General features: G+C 44.2%; 1 non-coding gene across 1 annotated transcript; it reads right to left on the bottom strand.

The window, feature by feature from the left end:
• Positions 1-9,899: 9,899 nt before the first annotated feature.
• On the bottom strand, positions 9,900-10,062 carry LOC126285640 (U1 spliceosomal RNA). Its single transcript, XR_007551657.1, has one exon. It is a non-coding gene; the product is annotated as a U1 spliceosomal RNA (small nuclear RNA).
• Positions 10,063-10,274: the final 212 nt, after the last annotated feature.

The raw sequence follows: 10,274 nt of genomic DNA on the forward strand, positions 1-10,274 counted from the left end.
GCGCAAGTCGCAAGATTCAAGGTGCACTGGAACTGACGAACAATATGTACCCATCCAATGGGGTCTTGCACCACCATTTCAGGGAGAGGCACTCTGACGTCAAAGATCATCATTGTGAGCTGCCCTGTCGATTTCTTACATCTAGGCTAGCGCGGGAAATAGTCCCGCCCACCGCTACACATACAAGTTCAAAAGTTCATAGAGCCGCCAGCACCAGGGAGTCGCACTCAGCGGGTCGTCTAGCGTCAGCTTCGGGAAAGGTCGTAATACGTTAATCACTGGTATTGTCAGCCAAGATAGGCCAATATCCTAGACTCTCATAAAGCTATTAAACCAGCGCCGGCCGTCACCTTCCCACTCGCTTTACGATGTGTACAACAGAGCTGAATGTAACGCTGGTCGCAGGTGCAGAGGAACGAGCCGGTCACTATTGTCCTCAGACCCTAATTACTTCGCAGGAAGGCTGTCAGAGAGCCAGCCTGCCTCTACCTTCATTGTTCCCAAAGGCATCCCAGCTGTGCCATTGACCAGCCAAATAAAGGCTAGCCGTATCACAAGGAAAACTTGCGGAGTCCCACACCAACGACGATTAGAGTTCTCAGTGTTCATTCTGTTATTTGGCCTTCTCCCTTGGGAAAGTAATAAAAATGATGATAGAGATGGTAAAAATGATAGGGGACAGACCAGAAAGGGCATGGGAGGCGTGGCACCTCTAATGTAAAACGAATTCACAAACTTATTGACTCAGTTCGCAATATAGAGTGAAGAGCCAAAGAAAATGGTCTACCTGCCTAATATCGCGTAGGGCCCCCGCGAGAACGCAGAAGTGCCGCAACACGACGTGGAATTGACTAATTTCTGAAACAGTGCTGGAGAGAACTGACACCATGAATCCTGCAGGGTTGTCGATAAATCCGTAAAAATACGAGCGGCTGGAGAGCTCTTCTGAACAGCACGTTGCAAGCCATCCCAGATATGCTCAATAATGTTCATGTCTGGGGAATTTTGTGGACAGCGGAATTGTTTAAATGCAGGAGAGTGTTCCTGGAGTCACTCTGTAGCAATTCTGGACGTGTGGGATGTCGCATTGTCCTGGTGGAATTTCCCAAGTCTGTCGGCATGCACAATGGATATGAATGGGTGCAGGTGATCAGAAAGGATGCTTACGTACGTGTCACCTGTCAGAGTCGTATCCAGACGCAACAGAAATCCCAGCTGCACACGCCCTACCTCATTACAGAGCCTCCACCACCCTGAACAGTTTCCTGCTGACATGCAGAGCCCATAGACTCATGAGGATGTCTCCATACCCGTACATGTCCAACTGTTCGATAAAATTTCAAACGAGACTCGTCCGACGAGACAATAAGTTTCCAGTCATCAACAATCCAATGTCGGTGTTGACGTGCCCAGGCGAGGCGTAAAGCTTTGTGTCATGCAGTCATCCAGGGTACACGAGTGGACCTTCGACACTGGAAGCCCATGTCGATGATGTTTCGTTCAATGTTTCGCACGCTGACACTTGTTGATGATCCTGCATTCCAGTCTGTAGCAATTTGCGGATGGGTTGCACTTTGTCACGTTGAACGATTCCCTTCAGTCGTCGTTGGTCTCGTTCTTGAATGATCTTTTTCTGATCACAGCGATGTCGGAGATTCTAATCTTACCGGATTCCTGATATTCACGGTACACTCATGAAATGGTCGTACGTGAAAATCCACACCTCATCGCTACCTCGGAGATGCTGTGTACCATCGCTTGTACCCCGACTGTAACACCACGTTTAAGCTCACATATATCTTGATAACCTGCCATTGTAGCAGCAGTAACCGATCTAACAACTGCGATAGACACTTGTTGTCTTATATAGGCGTTGCAGACCGCAGCGCCGTATTGTGCCTGTTAACATATCTCTGTATTTGAACATGATCGCCTATACCAGTTTCTTTGGCGCTTCAGTGTACATGCGGCCATTACTTTGTATCGTCATCCGATGAAAGAAAGCTATTTTCTGGACAGTATGTGTATCTACTCAGTTACAATTGTGTCTGACGTAGATGACACCAATTTTCCTGTCCTCAACGGAGCAATGTGTTTCGGACTGTTGCCTTCTTCCGCAGCCGATTTTGACCGTACGTTTAAAATCCTAAATGTCATCCTACACAAAGATTACGTAGTGTACATTCCTCGCCACCATCTCGATGAAGACACGTGATTAGCAGCCATCATCTACTCCTTTCATCTATGGCCCTTGATGCACAGCATTTGCCTCAGCGCCGGTTTTGGGTAGCACCATTTTGCCATGCACGGTGTACTTTAACTATGGCGGCACGCGAACAGTTTACAAACTTAGTCACTTTCAGAATGTTTCGACCCTTGGCCTTAAGGCCTTTAGCCATTTCCAAAATGCTTTGATCCTATTTCCGAAAGCCGATGATCATGCCCTTCTGAATGTCAGATAAATCGCTCCGTTTCCGCATTACAACAACGAGCGCAGTATTTTCCGTGTTCCTCCACTAACACGCTTTATATACAGTCATATACAGTCTATTGCTAGTGTTGCGACCCACCTTCCGTTATTGCTTATTTCAATCTGACGAACGTAGGCGGTGGTCACATCAATGTGACTGGACAGCGGGGATATATGACTTGAACCTTTTTTATACCTTTTACTCCACACTCACGTGGGTAAGAACGGGTGTTCTAGAACTTTGACTTTTTTAGTCAGATATCTCAGCAGACTCCGAGTCCGTCAGAGGAGATCCCAACTGAGAATAATTTGGGAAGAAATTTCCAGTTCTGGTATTCACCTGATTACCACATCAGTATCAGTTGTCCACTTTCATATACTGTGTGTGTGTGTGTGTGTGTGTGTGTGTGTGTGAGAGAGAGAGAGAGAGAGAGAGAGAGAGAGAGAGAGGGAGAGAGATACTGGGATGCTGGAAGAAGGAGGAAAGAGGGACACAAACTAAATTAACTTACCATTGTTAGTAATCTGGGAGAATAGAATTAGGAAAACCTGAAAAAATGCACTATGAATCAGAACAGGTATTGCCACAAATAGATAGTTCCATATATTCCAAAACTAACTTGGTATGACAGCAGCTTAGAAAATACGAGGGCACTTCAAAAGGCAAGTTAACAATTATTGTGTCAGGCGAAATAACTTTGATTGAATGCTGCACTATCCTTCAAAGTGAAACAGGTACATGATGTTATTTTTCAACATAGAAACCAAGTCTCTGTGAATAACGTTCGGAACTTCCTATCAGTCATACAATTCCTCGCCTATAGAAAACCGCTCTTTGTCACGGTGTTTTTCGAGAGCCGCTGTGGGGACGTCCTCATAGTTGGAAATTCTCTTTCCTCCGGAATGTTCTTTCAGTGTGCCGAAAAGATGGAAATCGCATAATGTAAGATCTGGACTTCGATCAGCATCATTCACCTCTGTGTTGCCTTGATGAAACTGATGGTAACATTTCAGTGCGGTTAGACGTGATACAGCATTTGGTCCTTATATTGACAGAATTTCACTGCGAACTGTGTGCAGTTGTTTTGCACACAAGAATTGTACTTTCCCTCACGTTTCAGCTTTGGAGTACGTTTCCAGTTGGCGTGCTATTTTATTCCCACACTGTTATCAGCATGTCATCCGTACGGCAACACAACTGTGTCTGCAGAAAACGCGGAATGTTCACTCTCTTCTGACAACACGCAGCTCTAGTTGCGCAATGGCCCTAGCGCGTAACTTACGTTCTGAAATCCCTAATTGTGAGACGCCATAAGCAGCATTAACGTTTATAAAAGTTCTTTGTTCTTTTCGCTTGTATTTTCTATCGACCATCGTAACCCAATTCCCAAAAGTTATCGAGCAACCAAGGAAACCAACTTCTTGTAGAACTCTCTTAATCGTTTACCAGGAACACTCATGTCTAAAGAAGTACTTGGGGATGATAATCCGAAAATCTTCTACGAAAAGTGCTTAATTTTACATCTCACGCAATAAAAATTGAGTGACACAAAGATCGGTCGCCACGATGTGGTAGTCTATCTGACGCCAGCGCACTTAAATGAGACGGAAAACTTGTGACGGGAAAGATTAATTCGATTTCCGCCAGCCGTCACTCGCACTCTTCCTAGTCTGCGTCGCTTTCCACCTCATTAACCGCTATCTGCTGTGAGTGACAGATAATATTTGAACTGACTACCTATCTTTCGTGAGGGATAACCGCCTATTAGTTAACGGATGATCGATAGCTTTTGCGGAGAAGCCGTCTTCTCGTGGATGTTTCATCGTAGTGATATTCGTAAATTCGACGGTTTCCGGCTTTTAAGCAGTTCTTTTGCAAATTATACTCGCGATAGGTATCTTACAAAAATATTTCTGGCAATTTAGCGAATAACACAAACTCAGAAATGTTTCAGAGAATTACTAATAAGGAAACGTTCGCACATGACTAACATATCTAGACAAGTATTACTTTTTGACAGAATATTACAGCACTGACGAAATAATGGTGTAATCTACAAAACATTCACAGTGGCTACAGTATCTAAAATGAGAGTTGGTTGTGTATAAAAATATTGACGGTTCACCGTGAATTTAGTGTCCATCTCCAACAAGTCCGCCCCGATAGCTGAATGGTCAGCGTGACGGACTGCCGTCGTAAGGGGCCCGGGTTCGATTCCCGGCTGTGTCGTGGATTTTTCTCTTCTCAGGGACTGGGTGTTGTGTTGTCTTCAACATCATTTCATCCTCATCCGGCGCTCAGGTCACCGAATGTGTCTCCAATCTAATAAGACCTGCACCAAGGCGATCGGACCTGCCCCGGAAGGGCCTCCCAGCCAATGACGCCAAACGCTCATTTCCATTTCCATCTCCATTAACACTACACTGAGATGACAAAGGGCGTGGGATACCTCCTAATATCGTGTCGGACCCATTGCAAGTCCCCTGCACAAATACTGAGAATACTACCTCTACAGCATTCCATCATTGCGAAAGTGTTGCCAGTGCATGATTTTGTACCGTACCGACCTCTCAATTATGTCCTATGAAAGTTCGATGGGATTCTACTACATTCTTCAAACCAATCGCGAACATTGCCATTCATAAAAATTTCACCGTTATTTGAGAACATTTAAGTCCGTGAATAATGGCACCAAGTAGTCTCCAAGTAACCGAACATAACCATTTGCAGTCAATGATCGGTTCAGTTTGATCAGAGGACCCATTCCATTCAACGTGAACACAGCCCACACCGTTAGGGAGCCACCACCAGCTTGCACAGTGCCTTGTTGACGACTAGAGTCTATGAGTTCGTGGGGTCGGCGCCACACTCGAACACTACCATCAACTCCTACCAATTGAAATCGAGACTCTTCTGACCAGGAAATGGTTTTCCAGGCATCTACGATCCAACCGATATTGTCACGAGCGCAGGACAGGCGGTGCAGACGATGTCGTATTGTTAACAAAGGCATTCGAGTGGGTCGTCTGCTGCCACAGACCATTGACGCCAAATTGCATCGCACTGTCCTAAGGGACACGCTCGTCGTATATCCCACATTGCACGCAGTGTTGGTTGTTTGTTAGCACTGACAACCCCATGCAAATTGCCTTGTCCGTGGGAGAGGTAATGCCTAATGTTTGGTATTCTTGTCACATTCTTGACAGTAGGGATCTCTGAATATTGAATTCCATAACGATTTCTGAAATGGAACTAACTGTTCGTTGTGACGTAACGGGCGAGTTGGGGCGGCCGCACAGGATGCTCGTCAAAGGCGGGGCCCGGCAACAAACACGTTGTGGTAAACGTTAGCCAGACGAAAGCGGTATCCCCAGCGCACGGTCCAGCCGCGTGGCTGGGAATTCCGCTGTGACGAGGACGGTGCTTTGTGTCGATGAAGGAGATGTCTTAGCCGGGAGTGCCAAATATGGTGGACTTTGTGAAACCTTATTGGCAGACATTTCACAGTTCGTCAGTTCAAAAAGAAACAGGTACATTGCTATTTTTTTGCACGACGATTCTGATGGTGTAATCAGATTTTCAATACCGTTATTAGTTTAAAGTTTAGAATCTGACGGTAAACTATGCAAGTAACACCCAGCAACGAATTTCCAAAATATTAACGCTTCGTCCAATTTTGTCGATCGCCGTGTCTTTAGAAAGCTGTTAGTGTAAACCTAAATTGGTATGAATAACGGGCATGTAACTTAAATAGTACGTGAGTTATTGGAGGTCAAAGTGCCCGATTACTATCGATCGCGTCACTCCATAAGTATTCCGCAGTTACACGAAAAAACGGTAGCAGCATGCTTATGAATATATTGATTCATCTATGTCTTTGTTGATATCCGGTATATGCTATTGATGAAGAAACTGGTCAAATATTTACTGTGTTTTAGAAAGCACAGAGACATTAGCCTGCTGGCCTTCTTTTGCTTCTTATCTTTTGATATATTTTCATTTAATTGTTTATGTATTTAATAACGTGTGTTAGAGCGTGTGTATGGTCCAGCAGTAGGAATATTTATTTAATTTCAAGTATTTAAATGTAAATCCAGTATTTCGAATATGTTTCATTATGTTTTTGAGTGTACGTTGGCTAGGAGACATGGCGCGAGCGCTCTAGCCAACCACAGAGTTCGTGAATGGGGAGACTGGATGGAAGCGAGTTCGGGAGAGGAGTTCGGCACTGCACACGGGGAGTGCTGCACAGGACACGGAAAGGCTGGACGCCGCTTCGGACACGCAGTCGGCGGAAAGACTTGGACAGTGGAGCAGTTTACGTGTGGTCGCGGAGGATGGAAATTTTTCGGAGTGCCGACTTGTGCTCTTGTGTGATTTTTGTGGCTTCTGCGGTGAAGACGTAGTGTGCATTTAGAAGTGAATGTCTCGCGAGCTATGTTGTTGCTCATAACTAATTACGTGCTGTAGGAAGCTATTGTTTGCCGCGCGGGATTATCCGAGCGGTCTGGGGGCGCTGCAGTCATCAACTGTGCGGCTGGTCTCGGCGAAGATTCGAGTCCTCCCTCGGGCATGGGTGTCTGTGTTTGTCCTCAGGATAATTTAGGTTAAGTTGTGGGTAAGCTTAGAGACTGATGACCTTCGCACTTAAGTCCCATAATATTTCACACACATTTGAACATTTTTTTTTGAATCTTTTGTTACCTGTTATTCAACATATATTTTATTTAATTGCTGGACCATCGACACCAATCAGTGTTTTTCAAAAATATACCGCATTCTCAAAAGTACTACTACTGTCGTACTCATCATTTAAAGTCGTTAAGATAGTACCTGCAGATTTTATTTAATTGCAATATTTCGTTTATAAACTTATATGTTACTTTCATAATTCGCAATTGCCGAATGATAAGAATCTTCGACCATTGGATTCATGTGTGTATTCATATGGTATACTCTAGACTCAGAAGTATCCCAGCTCCTAGATAACGAAACCAGCCAAAACTTTACTATTGGAACTGAGTCGGAGAGTGCGTAGTTATTTGAAAGTCCGCAGCGTGCAGCCCCAACCACCATTCCGCATTCAAAGTCTGTTAATTTCCGTTGTGCGACCACAATCACTTCGGAAACTTTTGACGTGAGTCACCTGAGTACAAATGATAGCTCCGCCAATGCTCTGTCCTATTATACCTTGGGTATGAAGTACTACCGCCACCTGTACATGTGCCTATCGCCATCCCATGACTTCCGTCACCTCAGTGTATGTGCTAGAGTTGTGTACTATCCGGACTTCAGAAAGGCAATCCATAGATAAAGTCTAACATTCTTCTCTTCCGATAGGCAGTCCATAGGTAAGTTATAACATCCTTCAAGCGTATCCAAAAACTTATGAACCAAGGGAGATTACGGTGTAACGTCTGGTTAATTAAAAACAGAACATGTGCTAGGACTGAGTAAGGATAAGGAAGGAAATCAGCTGCATCTTTTTAAAGGGACCATCTGGCCATTAGCACTAATCTATAAGACATTGAGAAAAATGCCATATATTAGTGGATAGAATATCTCTCCAAGATTCGATTGGCAATACCCACCGTGGTATAGTTGCTCTAGGGGGGGAGGGGGGGGGGCAGGCATGTAAGAACATTCAGGATGTTAGGAGTATAGCTGCAGATATTTTTACTGATGACTAAGGGCAGAGGGCTGAATATCATTATTTACTTCATTTGCAGACTAATAAATACAGATATTATGAGCTGTATATTTTTAGGTTTGTTACTACCTCCAAGTACTCGCATTTGCGGCAAGACCAAGCCGTGCCGGCCGCTGTCGTCGACCGGTTTTAGGCGCTTCAGTCCGGAGCCGCGTTGCTGCTACGGTCGCAGGTTCGAATCCTGTCTCGGACACGGATGTGTGTGATGTCCTTACGTTAGTTAGGTTTAAGTAGTTCTAAGTTCTAGGGGACTGATGGCTTCAGATGTTAAGTCCCATAGTGCTCAGAGCCATTTGAACTATTTTTGTATATTGCTTTCCGTAAATTGACCAACATGCTATTAAAAAAAGTGGTCGTGCTGATGTAGCACGTCAGTGTTTGTCAGACGATTTAGGACCTAAAATTCAGAAGCGTATTACTTCCTGGAAGTGAACATTCGCTACACGTTCCTCAGTACGTGCAGAATTAGTGGATACCTGTGGTGCATAACACTGAAAGTAGCACTTGAGATACGACATTTCACTGAGAATTGAGGGTGACCAGTACGGCAAAAGAGGAAGCCTACCACAGGAGTACGCAGAGCTACAACTGGGGCATCACAGATGTTAACCATCCCAGATGCAGTACCTGAAGCTGTAAGCACACTTCGTGGTGACGCGTAGACGTTTCTAAGGCGTTTGACTGTGTAGATCACGTTACACTCTTAGAAAAACTTAAGTTTTGTGGAATCGATGGCTTTACACACAGCCAATTGGAATCATAATTGGCAAACGCAATGCAAAAAGTTGTGCTGAATAACGCAGGAAATGTTGGAAAGATACAAAATTTTAGTGACTGTGGAGAAATCACCAAGAGTTCCCATAGGGTTGAATTTTGGATCTACTCCTATTCCTTACGTATGTGAGTGACCTTCCGCTTAACATTCATCAGGCAGAACTGATACTTTTTAAAGACGATACTAGCATTACAAAAAAATTCCATTAGAGAGCAAACCAACAGAAGACACTGTTAATGTTGTTTTTCAAAAAACTATTGAGTGATTATCTCAAAAAGAACTTCCCAATAATTTTGAGAAAACACACTGTATTCAGTACTATACAATAAATAGCGTCATACCAACAACTTATATATCGTATGAACAGCAGTCAGTAAATTGGGTATAATGCTACAAATTTTTGATTGTACATACAGATGAAAACTTGAACTCGAAGAAACACATTAATGAGCTTCTCAAACACTTAAGTTCAGCTACTTTTGACCTTCAGATAATTTCAATTTTGGAAGTAAACAAATCAATCTCCTGGCGTAATTTACGTATTGACACTCAATAATGTCTCATATAATTATTTTCTAGAGTAATTCATCACTTGGAAAAAAAGTATTCATCACGCAATAAGAATAATTGGTCCCAGAATGAGATTTTCACTCTGCAGCGGAGTGTGCGCTGATATGAAACTTCCTGGCAGATTAAAACTGTGTGCCGGACCGAGACTCGAACTCGGGGACCTTTGCCTTTCGCGGGCAAGTGATCTCCAACTATTTTTTTATGAGTCTCATTTTGTTCGTTATAGTTCGTTGCAATTGTTCGTGGTGGACGTCCCCTGACGCCCATTCAAGGTCGTTATTGATCCCTTTTTTATTACAGAGGGCAGTTAATCCTCTGACCGAACACGCTGAGCTACCGTGCCGGCTGTACTGCGTTTGCAGCTGAAATAAACACCGGGAAAGCGCGAACGCAGTCCCAACTATCAAAAATTATGCGCCCGAGTTACTCACATTTGGAGTAATCGCGGGGCTCAGCTTGACCGAAGTGCAATGGAAGTGCCTCACCCCGGAGGAACCGCCTTCATGATCACGGTATCCCCTACGCCAGGTAAGTATAGCCAACGGGGCTACCCAAGCACGACTCACGCCCCCTCCCCACAGCTTTACTTCTGCTAGTACCTCGTCTCCTACCTTCCAAACTTTACAGAGGCTCTCACAGTTTAAGAAGAACAGTGAAATGCACACCTACAGAACTAGACGAAAATATGACTCTAATTACCCACTGTTAAAGCTGTCAACAGCTCAGGAGGGAGTTCAGTGTGCAGCAA

The sequence above is a fragment of the Schistocerca gregaria genome, chromosome 8, assembly GCF_023897955.1.
Source record: "Schistocerca gregaria isolate iqSchGreg1 chromosome 8, iqSchGreg1.2, whole genome shotgun sequence".
Taxonomy (NCBI): domain Eukaryota; kingdom Metazoa; phylum Arthropoda; class Insecta; order Orthoptera; family Acrididae; genus Schistocerca; species Schistocerca gregaria.